The sequence below is a fragment of the Mauremys mutica genome, chromosome 6 (genome assembly GCF_020497125.1).
Source record: "Mauremys mutica isolate MM-2020 ecotype Southern chromosome 6, ASM2049712v1, whole genome shotgun sequence".
NCBI classification, from domain to species: Eukaryota; Metazoa; Chordata; order Testudines; family Geoemydidae; genus Mauremys; species Mauremys mutica.
This window is the reverse complement of record NC_059077.1, coordinates 70,670,532-70,696,226: the sequence shown is the minus strand read 5'-3', so window position 1 is coordinate 70,696,226 and position 25,695 is coordinate 70,670,532. Positions and strand designations below refer to the sequence as shown.

At 38.0% G+C, this 25,695-nt stretch overlaps 2 long non-coding RNA genes across 2 annotated transcripts in view; one reads left to right on the top strand and one right to left on the bottom strand.

Annotated features, from left to right (window-relative positions):
* LOC123373166 overlaps window positions 1–25,695 on the top strand; it is a 95,388-nt gene that overhangs the window by 23,375 nt on the left and 46,318 nt on the right. The window lies entirely within an intron of this gene.
* LOC123373165 lies at window positions 1,641–25,695 on the bottom strand. Its single transcript, XR_006580592.1, has 3 exons — window positions 25,554–25,695; window positions 3,651–3,802; window positions 1,641–1,768 (listed from the first exon to the last, which is right to left on the bottom strand). It is a non-coding gene; the product is annotated as an uncharacterized LOC123373165 (long non-coding RNA).

Sequence of the window (25,695 nt, the reverse complement as noted above, 5' to 3'; positions counted from 1 at the left end):
AGCATTACACTGGTTACTCATGTTGAGTTCCTTGTCCACTGAGACTCCTTAGTCATTTTGAAAATCACTGCTTTCCTTGACATGGCCCCCATCTCTGTAGCTATGGTCTGCAGTCTTTGTTCCTAGATGTATAGCCATGCATTTGGCTATATTAAAATGGATTTTGTTTAAATGGGCCCAGTTCATGAAATAATCCAGATTGCTCTGTATAACTTTCCTATCCTTATCATTTACTGCTCCACTAATTGTGCCATCTGCCAATTTTGACAGTGATTTTTTTTTAAATGAGGGTATTTCTAGGGATTGGTTCTAGCCTGACACTATTCAATATTTTTATTTATCTAGAAGCAATGCTGATTTACCATTAACAACCACTTCTTGAAATCTGTTGGGGAGCTTTTTAATCCATTTGGGTGTTTAAAATCTAATGTATGATGCTAATTTTTAATCTAATGTATGATGCTAATTTTTAATCAATTTTTAATCAATTTCATGCCAAGTCAAACTCCTTACAAAAAAGTCTCAATATATACCTTTCTCAATCAAACTTGTTAAGTCATCAAAAAAATGAAGATATCACAAAAATTCAGTGACCAATCCAGGAAAAGACCAAGTTGTCTTGTCTCAAAGTGTCATGGTTTAACCACTAGAAACGCTCATGATTTTTAGTTATATTGACAAATGTACCAAGGTTTAAATAAACCTTTAAATATTATCACATACTGCTAGTTCCTATCTGGTTCACGTTTTACCAGCTGTAATAAACACACTCAAAATAATGATGGTGATAGAAAATAGTAAAGGTTGGTACATGGTGTTTTGGCCTTTTATAAGTTTGTACTATACAGAGTCATATAGATGTTGGTTAGAATGTGAAAGATTTTGGGGGACGAGAGTTAACATAAAGATTCTGGTTGTACCCAATTCCAGTACCAGAATAATGGTCCATTTGACTTTATTCCATTCTGCTAAAAATGTTATCTTGCATATGGATTTATATCTGTGGATGCCACTACTGCTCAAGGCAATAGTGACTTACCATGTTAGCAGAAGTGTGGCTTGTTTTTGGGTTTTTTTTAACTCTGCCCTAAAAATTGGGTTAATTTTTAGATAGTTTTTTGTTTTTGTGTTTAGATATTTTTGTTGGATCCAGTCATGGCTACCTGAATGTGTTACTGCTCCACCGGGAGATAACTGGTACACAGAGGGAGCTCTGCCAAAAATGCACACTCTCCCTATGTGGCAGTAACACATATAGGTGATCAATGTGACTATACAGTTATATTCATGTAGTTTTTTTAACTCTACTTCAAGGCCCCATTGTATACTGTGGGCTCACTTACAAAAAATATACTGGACACTGCTAACATTAAGGGTGAGACTATCAAAGCTATGTCATGGGATGTGGATAGCCAATTCCCATTAACTTTAACTTGAAAATCTCAGCCTAACATTGTTTTTAGATGATAAAAAAATAGATCTATATCTGACTATAGAGAGACCTTCAGATATAATTATACACACACACAAAATAACCTCTCCTACCACAGAAATATATATATATATATATATTTATTTCTATCTCCCTGTAACCACAATCATAAAATCAAGCCCATATTTAAGTATCCCCTCCCTTCATACCTCTTCCCACAGCACATCTCCCTCTCTGAACTCTTGGGCTGGGGGCGCGGGGGTGGGAATGGCCCTTTCAGAATGTCCAGAAGGTTAACAAATCTAGGATCTGACAGACAATGTTGTTTGCAGGATCCTGATAGATAGATAACAAAAAAGTAAAAAATGTGTGTAGCATGAAGCAAGGGCCCCCCACATCACAACTACTGACCTCATTCTTTATTCTGTGGAAGTGAAGCAATCTCCATGATTTACTGTGCTGCTAAGCTCATCTTGAACCCTTTCTCTCCTCCTCCCATTTTTAGCAGCAGATTTTTCTCCCATGCTGCCCCCGCCATCTGGAACCACCTCTGTGCAGTTAATTGATTCCATGACTCTCTTCATTTCCCATCTGGAGAACTATCTTTTCTCCCTGTCTCATAACCCATAACCTTCTCTCTACTAAAACAATCAAATCCCATCCTCAGTTTCCTTGTACTCAATCAATCTCTCTTACCCTTTATTTTTTCTTCCCCCTCCCTGCCCCACAATATTTGCAGATGCCACTGCTGTGGTATAATTGAAACGCTTGTGATATTTTTTTGTATAAAAGATAATATGCAAAATCAGTTCTGTGGTAATGAGATCATGACAAATCTGTTGCATGTATAAATATACAATTAATTTTTAAAAAGGGCTAAATTGAGCTTTTTGTCTCAGACTTTAGCTTGAGTGATGCACAGACTCAGTTCCTCCTCTGCTCCCCTCTTACTCCGAGGAAGTAAGTTGCAACAGCCTTGTGTTGGATGCACTTTATTTTCCTCTCTGCAACCAGAGAGCTGTTGCTACTGCCCCCATCCAACCATCTGCACATTGAGATGGGGAATACTGAACCTAAACCTCTATGGTCCCTTCCCTCCCCTCACTGAACCCAAGCCATCTGCGGCGTAGGCTCTATAAAGCTGTGAATGGAGTTGTGGGTTCTTATAGCTCTGCATGCCCCATAGGGCAAGTGCACTATCTTTCCCAAAAGAAAGAGTACAGTGGAGTGGGTAGAGCAGTGATGGATTCATATTTTAGAGGCAATAGTTCTTCCAGCCTGTGGATTTGTAGATAACTTTGCAAGATCTTTTCACCCTCCAGCCTCGATTTCATCATTCTCAAAATGTCTCATTATCTATAATGCAGTCTTTATGGACCACAGTTTGAGAACCAGTTCTGATTCTGATACTAGGGCAAATGGTGAAAAACTGTTCATGGATAGATATGCAAATTCAAAAATCTATTTCTGTTTGAATGTATTTGCAACCCTGTAATGTTTGCATTCCATAAACATTCAAACTGTCAAGCTTCATTATTACGAATACTCACAGACAATAACTTAAGATCAAATACTTGACTATCACTAAAAGGAAACTGAAAATAGTATATTCAGCTGTGCAATTTGCACTATGCTGGTTAGTTGACTCTTTCATCTCAAGAATGCAGCCCAAGAATTATTTGCTGAAGAAATTCACAAAGAGCTTTGAATACAGAATAAATGTGAGAATTTCACTATCTGTTCACAAACATTTTTTCGGTTTCAAATTCTTCAATTGAATTATTCACTGTGAATTATTTGTGCAGCTCTGCCTATTGTCTTAGGAGCAGGACAACTGGCATCTTCTCTCTGGAACTAAGGTGTTTAAATGCTCAGTTGTTAGATAATTAACGGAGTGGTATTTCAAAAGCACTAAGTGACTTAGGAACACAGAAAATTAATCAGATGTGTGCTTCTAAGTCACTTAGGCACTTCTGAAAATCCCATCCACTGTACAAAAATTAACCCAAATGTCCTTGGCTTAAATAATAAGTGATTAATTATGATAGCATGGAAAAGAGTAGAAAGCCTAAGGCTTTGCATCAGCACATCTTATTTCATTGGTTCTTCAAATAGTACATACCATCAGATCTGGTTAAATATATTTATTTTCAAAATTGAATAAAAGTAGCATTACTGTTCTTAATATAGAAGACAGAATTAGACCTCTAGAACTCACATTTTTATCTAGGAAGATTGCTGCTTGTTCTTCCATAACATTTCTAATGGCTATAATCTAAAGATAGTGCTCCATCCATCCTTCATTCATTTACTTTGTCTGACTATAACATCATAATCCACTTTTCTTCTTGTACACCTTGGTAAAGAGATCTATAAAAACAAACAAGAAAAAAACACTCACTAAGCCCTTTTTTATTAATTCCTCTGAATATGGTGAATAGAGCTAGCTTTTCTTTTTTCACTAACATCTGTTGCTGGAAGAGAACTGGAAATCACCTAGGAGGAAAATGTCTGTTATTCAGCACAGTGATAAACTCTGAGGCTAAATGTATTATTGTGGAGTGACTTAGGGAAGAAATATATCACACTGAGAGTCTACAAGCAAAAATATGTTCATAAAGCGCCTTTATCATACTCCATGTTTATACAGCTCTTAAAAACCTCTGATGTTTTATAATACCACTGTTGGAAGGGGAGAACTATACGCTGTGTGAGCTGTGATGGTCAAACAGATGGAAGACTCCACTGAGTGCTTTATCAGACACCTGCTAGTCTCTAAATGGCAGTGGATAGGCTGGACTACCCCTTAATGTGACATCTGTGTCTCTGAATTTATAATTACAACACTATGAGACCGCACACATTGGCATATCCAGTTCTTCTGTCTGGACACCTACATGATTTTCATTATGGCATTCACGTGTGCCAGTGCTTTAGGAAAAAATGATTAAATGGCATTTCACCATCCTAAGTGTTCATGGTTGTATCAGATATTTTTGAGTGGCTGACAGAATGATGTGAATATAGTTCTAAGTGAAACAGATTTGGTAGAACAGTTTCAATTATGTACCTAAAGAGAGGTTCTGGACCAAATACAGCGTTATCAAATGCAGTTCACTGAGTCTGAAAGCAGTTGTAAATTCAATGGAACTAGGAACTGCAAACCATGTAATTTGAAAATGTTCATCATCCAATACACCCAGCAGATTATGGACAAGGGCCAGCTTAGTTAAAAAGTAACTAAAAATGTATAAAACTGATTGGAGAAAACAATCTTTATTGGTACCTATTGCATAAAAACATTGATTAGGTGCAATACATTTGCAGTGCAGTAAGGCAATAGAATGAACAGTTCCCATTGTGTATACTCTTAGGTCCCATACATTTTTGGTATAATAAGTGTTTGTAAAGACAGAAATAGACATGATGAAACAAAAATGTAGAAAACCTGCCAAGCTCTCTTCCCTCCCCACAATCCTCCTTGGCTTACTCTAGAACACATGCCATTGTAAAAATGTTAGGACCCCCTTAGGAATCTCCCGCTCTAGTAAATTAGCAGCCTCCTCCACTCATATTAAAAGAAGCTAACAGATCTTTTCAAGAACTCCTAACAGAATTGGGGTCGTGGGGGGAAGTCTTACTGAGGTATCCAGTTAAGATGTTTTCTGTTACATCACCAAATTCATGTGGAGTAAATGCCCCAGAGATCTTCCTCAGACTTTATCTAAGAATGCTTCTTTTGTTTTATTTTGAAAAGGGAAGACAACTTGCAGAATATCATTAGAGCACAGGTGAGCTAAGGTCCTTCAGCTCAATAAACTGAGGGAAACCCATGGAGACAGTCCCCCCACTACTGCTATTTCCTGAAGCCTAAGTGAGCACTGTATGTTTTCAAAGCTGCCAGTTCAACGGTAACATTGCTTAGTCCTATGCTTTGCCTGTTAATGTAGATAGTTTTTGTTTTACCATCCATCTCAGGCAAAGCTTTTCTGATGGTCTGTGATGCATTCTATATGCTCATGCTACATTCTCCATACAAATGTTTCTAAGCTGTTGAACATTTCTTAGAAAGTCTAAGCTACAGCACCTGGAGTTAACCCTGGTTATGCAGACACAATCTCTCCCTGAGCAGCCTCATGTGCAGGGAGACTGCTGCTCCCCACTAGGTGGAGAGTCCCCTCCGTAAGCTAGTGCGATGTGGGAGTGGGACTAGGGCACTACCTATTTCACTCTACCCTCTTTGGAGAGCTCTGGCAGAACAGCCTCTGCCCTTTTCCAGCTGTGAGAGGCCCTAGGTTAGGATGTGCAAATGGTGAGGGAGACTCCATACCACTCCCTTCTCTGAATGCTCACATAGGGTCTGGCCTTTGGTATTCTAGTCCTCAACTTATTCGGTGGACAATCATGAGTAACAAATTGTGCCACGGTGTGTGTGGCTATATAGAGATAAGGACAAATTTTGCTTTGGTATCTCTGGTACGTAGCCAGACCATTTAATCAGTTTTAAAGGCACGCATGGATCAGTTATAAATGCAGCTTTTCCAAGGTGAAAGGCTAGCTAGGCTCCATGGATATTAATGGCATTTTGAAGTATTATTCATAGACTTACTGTCCAGTTGTAGTTTTGAGCTAAAGATGCTGAGTGCAAACTACAAATGTCGCTGGCTTTGAGCGCTCTTTATCTGAATATGACCTGTAATATTTAGAGATCTAGGCCCAGGTACACAAAAGGACTTAGTTGCCTAACCCCCAGATTTAATTGGAGATATACCAATCTCCTAGAACTGGAAGGGACCTTGAAATGCTTAAGATGCACCCCTCTCATTGGCAGCTCCCATTGGCTAGTCCAGCCCTCTGCCTTCACTAGCAGGACTAATTTTTGCCCCAGATCCCTAAGTGGCCCCCCTCAAGGATTGAACTCACAACCCTGGGTTTAGCAGGCCAATGTGCAAACCACTGAGCTATCCCTCCTCCCTATTTAGAAGCCTCAGTTCCAGTTTTAGTCTCCATTGCTATCCACAAAACTCCCGCTTGGCTGCTGCTACCCTGTAGCCTCATAAACTAACTCTCTGCAACTCAATTTTGCAGTAAAAATTCCCTACGAGCAGATGTTTCTGCCTCTGGGTATGTGCACTGCTTCTTCACTCTAGGCATCCAGGCATTTATCTCCTGCTTAAGCCTCAGCATGTTCCACATACTGGGGAAGATATGCAGAAGAGCACCTATTTTACCTGCATAGCCCAATCTGATTGCTGAGACCACCTCTACCAGCTCAGACCCCATTCAAAAGCTGGATAAAGCAGGAGGTCCTGGTGCCCACCTTATAACTAGCCCACAGGTTAGAGCACTCACCCAGGATGTGGGAGGCCCAGCTTCAATTCCTCCTTCTGCTTGATGGAGAGAGAGGATTAGAAGGGGTCTCCCACTCACCCATCAGAAAAGTGCTCTAACCACTGGGCTATAGGATAGTCTAATGTGGAGTTCCCTCATCGCTCCTCTTGACACTGTTCCACGTCCATTTAATAGTCATTGGAGGCTTAAGATGCACCCCTCTCATTGGCAGCTCCCATTGGCTAGCTTAGGCAGCTCTCTACCTAAGGGCTGGCTTTTGTTGGTTGCATTCTTAGGTGCCTATCTCCCCATTTGTTGTATAGGGACCCTAGTACCTAACTCAAGCTTTGTGGATCCAATGTGTTCCAGTTTTCTAGGTGATTAAAGCTTCAGCATTGTGATGCTGAGTGTCACAATACTAAATCCCTTTGTGGATCTGGATACTATCAATTAGATAGCTGAGGTCTTTTATCAACTACAGCCCTTTTTAAACTGGTGTTCATTGCTGTTTTGGTTGCCTTGGATCCTGATATGCCATTCCCAAGGGTGGTTGCTTTGGGAACAGTACCACAGCAAAAGTAAAAACAGATTTGTTGACACTGTAATGATATTCTTGAATTCATCTAGAGTTGGTGTTTGAGCAAGACAAATATGGTTCCTCTTTATTGTACAAATAAGTAAGTAATTGGAGTTAATCTGCTGACCATCTTCAAATACATAAATCCAGTCCCTTTCTATAGTAGTAACAAGATAAATAAAATTTACATAACAGGGAAAGTTAGAGAAAAGTTTATATCATAACAGCAAACTTAATTTAATTGAAATGGTAAGTAAACAAGTGTCAAATAGGAAGAATTTAAAGCCCGGTACCAGGAAGAGACTAGTCAAAATAAATGAAAGATGCATATGCATACTATGGCAACTATCCTGCAACCAGATCTGTATTGGCAAACCCTTGCACCCATATGGAGTCCCACTAAAGTTAACAGGTGCAGAATTTGCACAATGCAGAATCAGGGCCCAGATTAACATACACTGTGGCTAAAAAGATATCTTTTCAAAGAAATAATGGTACACAAGAGAATAGAATTGCTGTGATATTTGATTTGAGTTTTGATATAGCATATTTAGCGCTGACATGAATGGCTATTGAAGGACTCATTGCATCATCTCACTTACAAGTGTTACAGATATAGAGAATCTGAGTGATAAATCTACGCCCTTATTACTAATTTGAGATTAACCTGTGAATCTCCTTGAGCTGGAATGAGCTAAAAATGTATTTATCTTTATTTCTCCAAGTGATCAGATGTCAGGCTTGTCTACATTGGCAAGTTTCTGCCCCAGTAAAGCAGCTCTTTGTCCTCAGACTGCAGACATGTACACACTGCCAAGCCACTTTGTGCACAGAAACTCCTCTGCTGCAAAAAACCCACCTCGACAAGAGTCGTAAGGCTATTTGCGCAAAGGCTCCAGTACTCTATTGCCAATTTCCCCCTTCCCCTCCCTCAGGACTGGTTGCTCCCTACCACTGTCTGAACTTACAAAACAGCATGATGACACATTTTTTGCCCCCCAAAACAGTCTGTCTTCCCCCCACCCAGTACACAAACACACACACTCTCCTCCTACCCCCACTTCAGTTGAAAAGCAGCTGGCAATGTAATAGGATGCCCATGGAATCTAATCATACCCATGCACAAAAATCTCCCTGTCTGTACAACTAACACCACCTTATTAATACTGAAAAAATGTTGAAAATCACATTTGCTTGTCGTCCTTTATGCTATGTTTTTACTTTTCTAATTGTGGGTTATCGTCTGGTCTCAGACAGTAAGATTCCATTAATATCTCCATTTGACCATCCATATGGAAATCCCAGGATGCGTTTTCATGTTTCATAGGAACTGACTCTTGAGCTACCTCTAGAAAGGAGGAATGGGACTATTCTTTTTCCACAAAAAGAGTCTTCAAGGATACAAATTTGATAGCACAAGAAAATTTTAAAAAGGTAGTTACATGATTTTCTTTGTATGTGTCCATTGTTAGTCATAGTAAGGAGGACAGCAGTATAAAATGGTTTATCTTCTTACCTTAAAAAGTGACATATGTATTAGTTGTAGTAATATTTATCTACTGTAACAAGTGTGCCTGGCACTGTGAAACAAGGGTGCTGTTGCAGGGAGCTCACAATTAAATTGTTTCCTCTGAAACAAAGTTTACACAACAGGTCCAGGCTGTAATTGTAAGGATCAGGAATCTCTCTTGGTTTCATAAGAATCTACTGAAAGTAGATTTAAGTGATGTCTTAGTGTACCCGCTGTGACAGGCCTCTGTTTGAGATTGCAGAATCCAGCCAATACATGTTGTCAGTTCTCAAAGATACAATGGGGACTGCAGATATCATTTGAAGACAGGAACAGTTAAACAGTATTTCACAGCACAGTGCTATACAGTTCTCTAGGGGGTTAGACAATTTGCCAGGGAGACCCCACTGATTGCCCAATGATTACATCAGTCACTGGATATATAGAGTAGTGACAGTCTAAACTGTAGAGCAGCATGGCTTGAAGGATTTAATCTTAATACAAAGAAAGGAGATGAGGGTGAGAATAGCATTCAACTGAATGAACACATTTGGGTAAAAATTGTTTATTTGCTATTTTTAATGGGCCACAATTTATTTTCTAGTAAAAATAATAAATACATTCAGTTGTTCCCTAGTAGCTCCAGAAAGAAAGAGGAAGAAATCATGTCTTGGCAACGACCAACACATTTGTTTTTGTTTTGTTTACATTTAAATAGCATAGATGTCCTAAAGCTATAGAAAGAAACATAAACACTGTATGCACTTGAATAATTGTATATATTACTGTGAGTTGTAAGGCCCCAGTAAAAATAATATGCGACTGTATGTTTCAGAGATCTGAGGTTAGAGGATAATATGATATTGATAGCTCGTAAAATATGATACCTTTCCTGCCTCTTGAGAACCTTCACAGAAGGCTGTTGTTTTTATCCAGCCAAGCAGGCCACACCATCATTTGTCTTGTTTTCTAAGTGCATGTCTGAATTGTTTGCCAAATAGTTGTCTGGCATTCTGCTATCATTGCTGTGAGAACTATGGTTGCAGTGTCCCCATTGAGGGTGTTAAGTAGCATATGACAATCACATGTGGCAGTGTGGATTTGCATCAGGGTTTACTTTGAGCATGTGTTACTTTCATTAGCCTCAGCCTCTCAGTACCTAATGGATAAAGTCTGGGTATTGCCATTACTGTATAGCAAATGCAGCTTGAAAATAAAAACAAGGCTAAAAAGAAAAATGAGCACACTCTTAAAGTTTCTTGTAACAGAAAATCATAAAATATTTATTATATCAATTTTTTATACCCATCTTATTTGAGGTCATAATTTTCTGCAGTGAAACTGGTAACAAACATAGTTGGCGGGGTTTTGTTATTCTGTATGACATATCACATGTATGGCAATGATGATTTTGTGTGTTTACAGTCTACTGAATTATTTTTATAATGAAACACTTGAAGAGAGTTTACAGAAAGGAGATAGAAACAAGTATCATGAGGCACATAGCTTAATTTAAGGCACTATAAAATAAATAACACTAACAAAAACCACATGGAGTCCTGCTCATGTGTCAAGTGCTGTTGGGTGTATTGTGCGACTCTTTCCTTGTGAAGTGTTATAATTTACACTGCTGGAGAGTGCTAGAAAAGAACAATTATCTATAGTTTATCTGCATACAGAGATGGACCTCAACTACCCTTAAAATTTATGATGCTATGGATCTTCATCTTGATCTGAGCTTTTTCTCTAACTCATCTTTACTTCAGTGAGGTTCTTAATAGTCTGGACAGAGGCTCACCTTTCATATATGTGCTAGCTGTGGGACTAAATTCTGCCTTTTCCTATCTGACCTACAGGGGACAAGAAGAACAGTAGCCTATGAAGATGTTCCCTGAGCCATGCTGCCTTTGTTTGGTCAATCCAGAGAGATTGACTCTGGGTGGTGGAGGGCAATTTCCTCAGCAACCCTTCTGATGGCAGGCCCATTGGCTGGCATCTTGCAAATGCTTCCAGGTACTAGCACATTCTTAGAGTAGACCAGAGTGTGGTCAGAGGTTCTGCCACACAAGTTATCCAGGGCCCTGGCCTAGCACTCATTAATAACAGCATTTTAGCTCTGATACAGGGTTTTCACTTGTAGATCTCTGTGCACTTTATGAAGGAGGGTCATTGTCATTATCTCAATTTTACATGTGTGAAATGAGGCAAAAAGAAGAGAAGTGACTTGCACCAAGTCACAAAGCAGGTCTGTGTAGCAGAAATGAGACGACAACCCAGATATTTGACTCTCGGTCTGATTGCATCTCTGTAAGAACACATTGGCTCTGGGCACCAGTTTGCATGTCTCCATGCAGTTGCATTAGTGGTGAGTGAAAAGATGCTTCCTCTGTTCTCTTTTGTCCTAGTGCGCCTGGAGATGTGGCAGAATTTAGCTCATAGAAAAATGTACATCCACAATTAATGGTGTAGTGATCTTGTTAAAAAATTTTATTACTTATACATTTCAGCAAATGTGTTGAATCTTGAATGGCTATGTGGAAATTTTCTAGCACCTTTGGGGCAAAGTTTTCTCTTGTAGCTTTAGGATCAGGTGCTTTCTTGGTTACTCTGGCAAGCAACACTTACTGGATGGATGCCATTATGCACATGAGCCAAAGTCACAAACCTAAAAGCTTTGGTTTGTCAGCTGTTTTCAAAATGTACATTATTCAATCCAGTATGGGCTTATCATGCCAGTGTCTAACACCACAGGCAATATAGTTAGGAAAAGGATATCTATATATGATGTATGGTTTAAAATTTGATCGCTTTTGGGGCTGGTAACTTATTAAATAACTTAAGCCATTAGTTTTGTTGGGTGACTAGCCAATCAGATAATGAAAAATAATTTTAAAATGGAAAAAGGAAGCTAATTCTTGCTGCCAGAATGATCAAAACATATAACCATACATGCTATTACATTGATGTATATGGTTTGGCAAGTATTCTCAGAGTCACAACTTTTTAATGAGAAGGCCTGAGGTCCACAGCAAAAGTATGTCTGCTCTGGGACACTTAAAGATGCATGAACAAATATCTGGCTTGTTTCTGCCATCACAGTATTTCACTTGGAGATGTAAATGTGCTATAGGAGCACATTTTTGAACATGAGCCATGTGTACCTTTCTTTAGCAATGTGACCATATTTGGCTAACTAAATTACATGACATGATCTCGGCTCTCGGTCACATACACAGCAGAATCAACCCCCATTTCCTGGAAAACATTAATATTTCAAAAGTTTCTTATCCTATAAAAATATAAAATACTCTTATTTCACTCCATCAAGGACAGCACAATTATCTTTATGTATAACTAGCAAGACTGTCGAGAATTAGTTTTTTTAATGACTTTATTTTTATATTTTATTCATTATAGACTTCTGGTTAATATTGTAGTACTCTAGTATTTTGTTCCGGGACAAGTAAATGGACCTTTCATTATTCAAATCAAGAACTAAGGAATAGTGAACTGAACTCACAGGAAATACCATACTCTTGGGTTCTTCCTTTTAATACTAGGTTAAGAATAGTGCCCTGGGCACTGACCCATTATGTCAGCAATTCACCAGTCCTTTGTTTTTCAAATTCTATCATCAGCAATTGGATATACAAATGACAACTAGAGACATATAGAACTTCTGTACAGAAACCCAAACCAGATAACATTTGTCTGGTTTGGGCTTTGAATAACAAACCAACTAAAGCTAAGTTCAAGTTGACAAAAGTTCACCAGCTTTTTTGGCAAGCCTAGTCCAGGTTTCAGGTAAGGTATTTCTAATATATTCACTACTGTACTATCTAGGTGTCACCTGTTAGGAGCACAATACCTCTGTGTAACCCCATGAAATGGAGTATCCCAAACAGTTGTGTTGTACAATAGTGCAATGCCGTTGCAACAAGTGCAGCTCTACATTTCTGGTCAGAGGTTTGGGGAACAAAGAATGACTTATTGGGATTCTGAGGTATATTTTGGAGGAGGAGGAGCCGATCCACAATTTGAATGATCTGAAGTGGCAAGGGTAATTTGGAATGGTGGAGGAAAGCTCAGTCACCTGGTCCAACAGGGAGACAGGCAGCTGGACACTCTTGGATCCGTCAAGAAGCCTATTTAAGAGGAAGTTTGCCTTATGATAAACCTGGCCAGCAACCCATACAAGAAGTCCCTCTCTTCTGAGATCAATTCTGGAGTTAAAATAGAGGCAACTACAGAGAAATAAATGTATGATGGGGTTGCAAGAGGAGGAGGGCAAGGCCTCAGGGAAAAGCAGCCATGTACTATCATCAAATTACTCAATAATTATTGACAAAAAGTCAACTTAAAAAGACTCTTACTCCAGAATGCTGCTTTATACATTACCCATTGTTCAAGCAAAGGCCTGAGTAAATACATGAGCCTTGCACCATTGTCAAGAAATGTAAGTTCAGTCATTAACACATTTCCTCCACAGAGAATACTTTGCCTCCAGTCCCAGACATTTCAATCAAGGGACTTTTAGCAAAAGTGCCCCATCTGATTTCAACTATATTGTGACTGATACATAAAGAAAGAAGCAGCCTCTGAGGCACACAGGGCTTCATGCTCTGTACTGGTCCTGGAGTGGTATTCAAGGTCAGTGCAAGGTCAAGGATTTAGGAACAAAGAATGTAGGTCACATTTATAAGATGGAGAATTATATCCTGGCTAAATTGAGTCTGAAAAGGATGTAGGGTTCATTGTAGATAACCAATTGAATGTGAACTCCCAGTGCAACATTGTGGCTAAGAAGGCAAATACAATCCTTGGATGTATAAGGAGGGGAATATCAAATAGGAGTAGGGAAGTGGTATTATTTCTGTATATGGCTTTAGTGAGACTACTTCTGGAATATTGTATCCAGTTTTGGTGTCTGTACTTCAAAGAGAGTATTGAAAAATTCGAGAGAATTCAGTAAAGAAAGTCATGAATTATTAGAAATCTAGAAAACAAAATTTACAGTGAGAAATTAAAGGCATTAAATCTATCTACATTATCCAAGAGTCGCTTAGGACCTGACTTGATCACAGTTTATAAAAATATATATATGGGGAAGAAACTTCTGACAGTAGACAGCTCTTTAATCTAGCAGGAAAAGGCATAATGAGACCCAGTGTTTTGAAGCTAAAGGTAGACTAAGGGCATGGCTACACTAGACAGTTTACAGTGGTGCACCTGCACCGATGCAGTTGCGCCACTGTAAACTCTTTAATGTAGCCTCTGTAAGCCAACAGCAGAGAGCTCTGCCTTCAGCTTAACTACTCCAGCCCTCACGAGTGGCAAAAGCTATGTCAGCGGGAGAAGCTCTTCCACTAACTTATGTCAGTGTCATTTGTGATTTATTCACCCTGAGTGACACAAATTATGCTGACATAAGCTGTAGTGCAGACATAGCCTAGGTCACAAATATTTAAGCGTGCATAATCAATCATTGGAACAGAATACCTATGTATATGGTGGATTCTTCATCACTGGAAATATTTAAGTTAATATTGGAGATTTTTTTTTAAAAGATGTGCGATAGCTCAAATCAGCTATGGATTTGATGCAGGAATTTATTAGATAAGATACTTTGGCCTGTGATATGCAGGAGGTCAGACTAATTGATCACAATGGTACCTTCTGACCTTAAAAATCTGACTCTGTTGTTGATTGTCTTAGTTTGACAAATTCCACAAATGGATGCAGAAAGATTTACAGCTTCTCAATCATATATAGGCTACATTGCACAGTTGAGCAATAGAAGGGTTTATAGACTTCTTGCCAAAGTTTAGGTACCCTCAATTCTTAGATAAATGTAAAGTTCCCTTTTAGCACCTAATCTTCGAAGATGTTGAGTGAGCTCCCATTGAACATAGTCAAAGTTGTGAGACCTGAAGCCCCTAAGTATCCTGAAGGACTGAGTCAGATATTTAACTGACATATAACTACAATTCTGAGTTACTTTTAGCAAGTGTATAGATGTTCTGAGCAGCAAAAATACACCAATGGAAACATCTTTATTGGGAACTATAAGAGGGGATTCCTTATTAAGTCTGGTGGGGATGACCTAAATGATATTAGTAAGCTGAAAAGAGTACCTTTTGTTTTTCCTTATAACTGAATTTGTCTCCATCAATTCAGAAACTGTCATTTACAATTTCTCTGAAATGTATCTGAAAATACCCTAAGCAATTAATTTTTTTTTATTGGACAAAGTAGGGTTTGTTAGAACTATCTTTCTTATCTTACTTTAGGATAAAATTTAGCTCTGGTGTAAACAAGATAACTGGAGTTTCACTGGAGCAATAAGAGTTGCTTCCGCTTATGTCCTGCTGAATTTGGTTCAGCAGATATAGACACAAAAGTAAGATTTCAACAGTATTGCTTCTGTGTGCTTTCCTGCAGCAGAATTGTCTGTATTATGTGTGGCTTTAGAAATTTATGCCAGGACTTTCAATTCCCAAAAATCTGAAGTGCAGACCACCTCAGCCAGCCCAATAGATCTTGAAACATGAAAAGTTATTTTATCATTTGTCATCTGATACCTTTCTTCTTGTGAGGTTAGAAGTGTTTTCAATATCTTTGTGGAGGCTCAGGATCTCTTGATTATATCTTTTTTTTTGCCACCCTATCTTGCACTACCAAACAAACAAACCTGGTCCTTAATGTGCAAAAATAGTTCCCTTTTCTGCTATCTTTTCCTTTGACATAATTACTCTTTTGTTATGGATTAATTTTCCAAGTCTTCTGATAATGACAAAGGAAAAAAATCCTTATTTCCACTCTCCAAAAACCTGTTATTCATTGGTGTTCTTTCAAAGATTAGAGAGGTGTAAATAATATTACAATTTCCATAGAACTGCAGTAACATAACGTGGCAACAGCATTTCCAGATGTGTTAACATGCCAGCTCGCCTGAGATTTATATAGAGTAAGTAACAAACACTGTATCCAAGTAGGGTTTGCCTTGCAAAAGATGTATTTGAAACATGATATGGTAAAAGCAAAGGACTAGGAGTCAACGGACTTCCAGGGGCAATCTTCCCCTTTTTGCCAGCATGCCACCTCCCCTGCCTCCTACACATATACATTTCTGATTCTTGTACCCCCTTTTCTGCCTCTCAACAAATATTTACTGATTCTCGTCCACCATGATCATACCACTGGCCTGAGTATTAGTGTTACCCGGGGTTCTTTCAACCCAAAGCTCTTGGTAACTTTTACTCTGTGTGAGGTGGTGTCAGGAAATAAATCGGGGAGACACAGCCGTCCAACCGATAGATGGCTGGCACAAACAGGACAACACAAGAGTGCTTTCACTTAAAGCTAAACTTTACTTAGCCTCAAGCACTTACACACATCCACAACAGATTAGTAAAACATCCTCAACCCTTGATAATTACCAAAGCTGAGTGTGGCTCTCAAGTGACACAATGGCAGGGCTTCCGGCGGCCAAATCTTCCATCTGCCAGTGGGGACTGCAAGATGTATCCAGAGGGAGAGTCCAAAAAGAGTCCAACTATCTCAAACTTCCCCCTCATTTATACATTGGTAATAGAATGACATGTCCCTTAAAGAAACCTTAAGTAAGCAGTTTCAATGGTCAAGCAAGAGGTTCCTTCTGATTATTGATTAACCAGGTGTGGGTACCAAAATCTTCCCGAACATTAGGGGAGGGGCAGGAAGGTGTTAGTGAGGGAAGGTTTGGCATACATACCAAATTAGAAAGGATATATTTTATATACATTTTTGCAAACACTTAAAAAAATTTATTCAGAAGTTTTGTTTTAGTTTTTCAAGATTTCTTCACCCTTTTAAAAAATTTTACCTTTGGAAAAGTAAGAGAAATTGTTACTTTCTGTCATGTTTAAATTATTTTGAATGTTTCCCCCACTTCTTCAGTGGAAACAGGATTTTTTGTTCATTTTCATTTAGAATTTTTTGTCAAAAATATATGTAAAAGGCCTTGAGATCCTTGGCTGGAAGATGCTATATAAGTACAAAATATCATTATTATTTTAAAAATGGATATGTAGAAGTGTGTGTGTATGTGTTTTTAAGGAAAAGGAGAGAACTGAAAATAGAGAAGATAACTGATAAAGCGAAATACAAAAGGCTACTGTGCATAATCTAATACTAAGAAAGCAGATTCTGAAAAATTATTTTTTATTTTAATATTTTCTTTTCATATTGTGATGGAGCAAGGCCGGATGGCTACAGGAAAGTACTGAGGAACAGGTATGTTAGCCCCAGGCTAAGCAAATCTCTAGGACCATGGGAACCAAAATGGCAGTTGCACCAGGGTAATCAAGGCACTTGGGGCCAATTAAGAACTTTCTAGAAGGCACAGGAGAGAGCTACATTGATTGAAGCACCTGCAACCAATCAGGGCAGGGTAATCAAGGCACCTGGGAGCAATTAAGAACTTTCTAGAAGGCACCGGAGAGAGCTACATTGATTGGAGCACCTGCAGTCAATCAGGGCAGGCTAATCAGGACACCTGGTATAAGAAGGGGGAGCTCACTCCAGTCAAGGGGGAAGGAGCCAGAGGAAGGAAGTGCAAATGAGGAGTTGGGAGTCAGACACACAAGGAACTAAGAACTGAGAGGGTGTACTACTGGAGGATTGAGGAAACACCATACAATCAAGCAGTATCAGACACCAGGAGGATCCTATGGTGAGGATAAAGAAGGTGTTTGAAGGAGGTTATGGGGAAGTAGCCCAGGGAGCTGTAGCGGTCAATCAGTGGTTACAAGTAGCACTATAGAGACTGCTGCAATTTTCACAGGGCCCTGGGCTGGAACCCGGAGTAGAGGGCGGGCCCAGGTTCCCCCCAAGCCTTGCTACTCCTAATCAGACATAGGAGGAGTGGATCCAGACTGTGGGTTTCATCCAAGGGGAAGACCACTGAGGGAAGGAAATCCGCCAATAAGCGCAGGACCTACTAGAGGAGAGGAGGAACTTTGCCACAATATATATAAAATACCATTTTTATTATGACATCATGTACTTTTTATTGCAGCCTCAATTTTGAATATTTTCTATATTAATAAAAACTACAATTTTTGAAAAGTTCTAAACATTCTAAATGTGTGAAACTTCTAGAATATTTTGTGTGGAATTCTTCAGACTCATATATAATCTTGTTTGGTTAATGGGAAGATGCAAGATATTAGAACAAACTTTGGTCAACTAAGTCTAAAGTATTAATCTACAAGATATTTCAGCCTTTTTGATCTAACAGCACTTTTTATATGGTAGGAAGCAGTTGACCTAGGTGAATAAAGAATTGCTGTATCATCTGCTTAGGGTAGTAAATTTGATTTTTGAGCACACTTTCAGTATGTCATTAATATACCATTGGGGGAAAAAAAAGTGGTCCAAGGACTGACCTAAAGGACACACCAATTTCAACTGAATTAATCTCCTACTGAGTTCCCCAAATGGAAATTTCCTTGGAGTCCATTTTTAAAAAATGGAACCATTAGATTTCATTATCAGATAGTCCAAATTTGTCATTTAGTACAGAGAATGGAGCAGAGTTGTCAGTGTTAGTTTTATAGGTAGTAATGTACCTAGGACATACCAGCATAATCCATTTTAATAATTTTTCACGCTGAATTCTAAGTATAGTGACATTTTCTACAGTCAGGTCAGACACATCTAGGTAAGAGTATAGCTATAAACCAGGCATTTGCAATACTATAATAATGTTTTGTGAATGCAATGTTATCATGGGGTTTCATTCTAAAATCAGGTTATGTAAAAGTTTAGGCAAGCATGTTTAAGCAAATTATATACATCAGAATCCAACTCTATTTACCATATAAGTTGTGCAAGATAAAATTGCTACCCTAGAACAATATAAGATATTAATTTTTAGGAGGGCAGTAAACTAGAATTGGTCAGGTAGTCTTTACTAAAAATGTGATAACTAGAGCTGTTTGGGTATTGTTTTACTTATACATTTTTTCATGTGGAAAACTCTGATATGTTGAAAAGAAACCTGTTCATAAGAAAGGATCAGTTTAAACAAATTTCCCATTTTAAAAATATTTTGAAAAAAGTTTCAAAATTGTTGAAATGGGATGTTTTGAAATTTTTCTAAATGAAACATTTGTTTTTCAGGTCAAATTGACTTTTCTTATACAATTTATGTAAATTTATAGTTAAAAAGGTTTAAAAAGTCAAAATAAAAATGAAACATTTTGATGGTATTTAGATAAAACATTTTTATTGACCTGATCCAAAAAATTTTTTAGATTTTCAGTTTGCAAAATATTGTTCATGATTTTGACTTTGTCATGATTCATTTTCTGCTCAGCTCTTCTGATAACCAAAGACCTAAAAACCTTGAAACAAAGCAAAATACTTTTGCTGTCTGCCAGTTTTTTATTCATTTTTTTTCTGTGCCAGTATGACATCTCTCTACTGGCATCTGAGGTAGTGCAAAAATGTTGATATACTGTCAAGATGAAATGTGTGGGGGCGCCACGAGGAAGAGCAGTACTTTTCACATGTTGATCAATGAAGCACAATGGAATGCTAATATAGTGTAATCCACAGAATGATTGCTGTGTTGGTGGCATGCAACATTAACATCATCTCTCAGAATCGCACATGATGGGTCATATTATTACAAGTTATGATAATTCACAGTGGGATTTGATAATGCACTGTTAGGTACTAATAACTGGCTTGTCACCACTTTGTGATGTGCACCTCACACCAGGAAGTCATAAACCACCAAACTTCCCAGTCTGGAGGAAAAGTAGCAAAACAAGCAGGAGATGAAAACAGTCAGAAAAGCTGTAAGCCAAGATAAAAATGTGAAGCCAGAGGGCAGAACTTCTTGCTTCAGAGAAAATAGGAAAGGAAGATAAATCTATTTTTGTAGGAGACTGTAAGGATTAAGGGTCTGGTAACAAATTTACTGAAGGGACCAAACAGTAGGGAACTGGATTAAGAATCTCACATTGGTCCTATGTGAGGGACCAATACAAAATGAGCTGACTTTGCCTCCATCCTGTTTGGGAAGTGGAGAATGTCCTTGTATTGTAGTTTAAGAAGCATTTTTGGTTTCTGTAGATTACTTCAAGATGTTAGTGCTCTTCTGAGTTTTTCCTGTTTTGTTTAGTTCTTCATTTCCCATATTGTTTCTTTAGATTGTAATTTAGCCCAAATTCAAATTCAGTTGATCGAAAAGATATATGGTAAATGGGATCAGCTGATGGGATGTGAATAAGGACTCTATAAATTATTAGGCATGAATTAATCTCAAAGTTTTTGTTTCAGTTCTGATAAACATCCAAGACCTCTATCTGAAGTTTTTGTTTGTTTGTTTGTTTGTTTTTCAAATTTATTTCAATTATTTTGGAAGTTGGGCTGGAAATCTCATTAAACCAGGACTTTGTGGTTTTGACTTGGCTGGAAATTCCATGAGGAAAATTTCTTCTAGTACTTCCTTGCTATCACATTCAGCTGAAACTCAGATGTTCAGGAGAAGATGTAAATATAAATAAACAAAAGAAGACTATCTAATGTTATATAGATGAAATCCAATATTTGGACATGAAAAAGATTCACTTTTGGTTCTTAGTTTTGCATTACTTTTTTTTCTTCACTATTAGTGACTCAACTGGTATAATACAACCTTATTGATAATGATCAGTTTATAAATAAATCTGCAAATTTACCCAAAAAGATATTGGAACAAATTGAGAAATTAAACAGCAATAAGCCACCAAGACCAAATGGTGTCTTTCACCTGAGAGTTGTGAAGGAACTCAAATATGACATTGCAGAACTACTAACTGTGGTATGTAACCTATCACTTGAATCAGTTTCTGTACCAGATGACCGGGGGATAGCTAATGTGAGGTCAAAAGATCCTCCAGAGGTGATTCTGACAAGTAAAGGCTATTAAGCCTAATTTCAGTACCAGGCAAACTAGTTGAAACTATAGTGAAGAACAGAATTATCAGACACATAGATCAACATGACTTGTTGGGAAGAGTCAACATGGCTTTTGTAAAGGGAAATCATGCCTTACCAATCTATTAGAAGTCTTTTGAGGGGGTCGCCAAACATGTGGACCAGGGTGATCCAGTTGATTATAGTGTACTTGGTTTCAGAAAGCCTTTGACAAGGTTCCTCACCAAAGGCTCTTAAGCAAAGTAAGCAGACATGGGATAAGAGGAATGTTCCTCTAATGGATCAGTAACTGGTTAAAAGACAGGAAACAAAAGATAGGAATAAATGGTCAATTTTCAGACTGGAGAGCTGTAAATAGCAGGGTTCCTTAAGGATCTGTAAGGGATCGGTGCTGTTCAACATATTCACAAGTGATCTGGGAAAAAGGCTAAACAGTGAGGTGGCAAAGTTTGCCTATGAAATTGCTCAAGATAGTTAATTCCAAAACACATAGAGAGTTACAAAGGAATTTCACAAAACTGGGTGATTGGGCAACAAAATGGCAGATGAAATTCATTGTTGACAAATGCAAAGTAATGCATACTGGAAAACATGATCTCAACTAAATTTACAAAAGGAAGGGGTCTAAATTAGCTGTTACTGCTCAAGAAGGATCATTGTGGGTAGTTCTCTGAAAATATCCACTCAATGTGCACTGGCAGTCAAAACAGCGAACAGAATGTTAGGAACAGTTAGAAAAGGGATAAATAATAAGACAGTAAATATAATAGTGCCTCCATATAAATCCATGGTATGTCCATACTTTTGAATACTGCATACAGTTCTGGTCGCTCTATCTCAAAAAAAGATATATTAGAAATAGAAAAGGTACAGAGAAGAGCAAAAAATGATTAGGGGTATGGAACAACTTCCATATTCAACTTGGAAAAGAGATGACTAAGGTGGGATACAATCAAGGTTTATAAAATCATGGATAGAGGAAGTGAATAAAGTGTTATTTACCTCTTCACATAACACAAGAACTGGAGTCACCCAATGACATTATTAGGCATCAGGTTTTAAACAAACAAAAGGAAGTGCTTCTTCAAACAATGCACAGTCAATCAGTGGAATGCTGTGCCTGAGATTTTGTGAAGGCCAAAACTATAGCGTAGTTCAAATAAGAATTATATGAGTTCAAGGAGGATAGATCCATCGGTGGCTATTAGCCAAGATGGTCAGAGATGCAACCCCATGCTCTGGGTATCCCTAAAGTCTCTGACATCCAGCTGCTGGAACTGGACAACAGGGGATGGATCATGTGATAATTGTCCTGTTCTGTTCGGTCTCTCTGAAGCATCTGGCATTAGCCGCTGTCAGAAGACAGGATACCGGGCTAGAGGGACCACTGGTCTGATCCAGTATAGCCATTCTTATGTTCTGAAAAAGTACATAACACATGTTATGAGCACTGTTTAAACTCAGTGGGCCAAATTATGATCTCATTTGCACTGGTGCAAATCTAGAGTAGCTTCATTGACTTCAGTGGACTTACTCCAAATTTATATCGGTATAAATTAGATCAGAACTTAATGCACTGATTTCACTTCCTAGCAAGCATGCATAATCCAATTCTGCATGGATAAGCCCCTGTGCCCAGATGGAGTCCCACTGACTCAATGGGTGCAGACATTTGCCTACTCAGAGCAGCTAGCAGTTCTGGGATCTCTGTATCAGTAAAGAAGGAAATTCTCAAGGAGCACAAAAATAGGACAGTAAGGGACATTGCTTGCTGATTCATATATGTGAATATGAAAAAATACATGGTATGTAATACAACTAGCTGTAAAAGTATGGATGTAATCTAAATATTCAGTATTGAAGTCCTCATTAGAAACACTGTCAGTACATGGAAGAAAAAAGACCCAATTACCAGACTATTTATAAACATGCATTTTAAAATTATTAGGGAAAGATGAAAATACATCAGACATTTTTGTTTAGGGAGAGTTTAATTTTTTGCTTTGCCCCAAGCAAAGGAGACCAGAATAAAGGTAACAATGAAGCAGTATAGACTTGAGCCTGCTGACTGATAGCCAGCATACACTGCAGTATTTTGAAAAGTCAGCTACTGTGCTTGCAATTTTACAGTAGCTGATTTCATAAGGTACCAGCTGCATATAAGGATGAATTGAGCCATTTTTGAGAAACATTTCCTAGCTATTCCTATCCTGCAAATGAACCCACACCCTATTCATTTAACCATTCCTCCTTTTACGTGAATATGACAGTAAAGCAAGCTCACACACATTGCTGTGCATATTCCTGTTCACACTCTAAGACCAGCCATGAATATCAACTCTCCCCATTATATACATAAATCACTCCTACACTTCATAAGAATTATATACAAGCAAATGAACATTTTTCAAAATACACTTCCAGTCCTCATTTGCCCTTTTGATTGGTGTGGGGTATCTGTGGGGAGCCATCCTGAAACTCATATATATCTCTCCCCAAAACAATGAAAGTACTGTTAACTTGAACCGACAAACTCCCTTACACTTAGTGCCTTCTTGAACTAATCGAAGCAGAAAGTCGTATGGAGCAAGGCAAAGTAAAAGGGTGAGAGTAAAAGTGCTGCCAGATGGATCTGAGCCACTGGTTATCATTTGTCACTATTTGTAACATGAACATCACTTTCTCATTCTTCACCACTTCCTCCATCTGTTCATGAAATACTGTCAGATTTACTGTAGGAGGAAAGGAGGATGTTGAAGCTTAAACCTGGGGTGGTGTGCGGGTTAGTTGACTTACCCATTGTTCTCAAATATAGTGCTAATTTTGACACTGTAGCAGTGCTATTGCTTCATCTTCTTTCTAATTAGGGCCTATCATTTTCAGGGATTCCAATTTAATGTACTTCAGTTCAAAATATAAATTGCATATCCTGGGTAAACTAGGGTAATAAAATGTAAACAATACCAAATATTCAGGGTAGAAAGTATTTCAGTTTTAGTTTCTGTTCTGTCACTTCTGAACAGATTGTTATCTTAGTTACCCTGTTGAAGCCAATGGAGTTATTCTGGATTTACACCAGTATAAATGAGGTCAGAATCTAGTACACTGATTATGAAGTTGTTCCTTCTGGGGTTATTACTGTGTTTTTTTTCTTCTATTGATGCATTTTCTGTCCCTTTCTGTAGGGATTCTTGCTTTTCTGTAGCTTTATTCCCACTGTTATCAAGTTTGATATACCTCATTAGTGCTGTTTCCTCAAATGACCACCTTCTTTTCCCCCCCATTAACCCCAGTTGAAGATGTGTCAGGTAAATTTAGCCAGCATAGATTATGAAGCATACCTATCATATGATCACAGAAAAAACAAGATGAGGTAAGTGGAGAGCCAAATTCTATACGAGAGGTAGTCTGAGTGCTTTGCAATTGCAGCCCCACATGGAGTCCATTGCATTAATACATGGAGAAGTCCATACTTGAAAGGAAATAAAGCAATCTCCTTAATAGACATGGCTGAAAAAAGGCACTCAGATACCATGGTGATGGGAGCCATATAAGAATGTATACATATAGAAAGAAGGCACCTTGGACTACAGCTGCTATCTAGCACCTGAAAGCACAGGTTATCTATCAGGATCTTACCAGCAACATGATTTCTGTCTTTTCCTGTTAAAGATTTTGCAATGAGCTTGTTTTTCTAAAATAAAGAGTGCCTAATCAGCATCATAAACAATTCACTTTTTAAAGACACAGATCTGAAGTATTCAGCCAAGTCACACAAGACAATTTTTTCTTGTATTTTCTGCTTTGTTGCTACATTTAAAATTGATCACTCTTCACATAATCATCTTGAATTTGGATTTCAGGGTCAATGTCATATATGAACATGAGTACCTATGAAAGAACCAAGATAGACATTTAGTGCCTATAAGTAATTTAGTGAAGCCGCTCCTCAAGCTGTAATACAAGATGCTAGAAGTCTCATTTTCAGTATTGAATTTTGCATCTTAATCTAGTCAAATAATATTGCTGCTAACCAATGACAGCAAGACAATCTAAAACTGTCAGTGCAAAAGAGTCAGGGTACTAGAACAACAGAAACCTTATTCAAAGCATGCTTTTAAAGTAAAACCATGAAAAACACAATATGCCCTTTAAAAATATAAGTAACTAATCTTCACACTTTGATAATCACTCTTTTTAATTACAGTTGTAGATAATCTGCAAAATATGCCAATGATTTCCCATTTTCCTTTGATCTCTATATAGCTTTAGAAGGGTGGATTAATCTGAGATTTAAGTATTAGGTCTTGGATTTCTAACTGCTCGTATGGAAAACAAATTATACATACGTACATACACACACTTTATATACACATACAGAGAGAGAAAATGTATCATGGTGTGATGAGTTTTTAAAGTTTTATCCATATTAGTTTGGACACACTATTCATTATGGGTAAATCCCAAAGAAGTATTGATAAAACCTTTCTACCTCACCACTTATATTTTATGTATGTGCCACATATGTTATAGAAAAAATATTTTGAAATGTTTTAAAAATATTTTGAGCATTATTTTCTCCCTGTTTATGAAGCTATGGCTCCATCTCTATGGGACTGATTAATCAGAGGGTACTTGGAGGTACTACTGCATGCTTCTTGTTAAAAGAACCATTTTTTCATATCTGTAAAGGGCAACCTCAGCTTTCATCACACACGCACACACAAACTTACTTTTCTCTGGTCTGTTGCTTTGTGGAGATGAAATTGAAACCATAAGACAAAGTCAACCAATTATAAAGTTGGAAAGGGACATGCAACTAGGTTCCACTTTTGTACCAGGTGGCTTGTTGAGGAGAGGAAACTGTTGTGTATT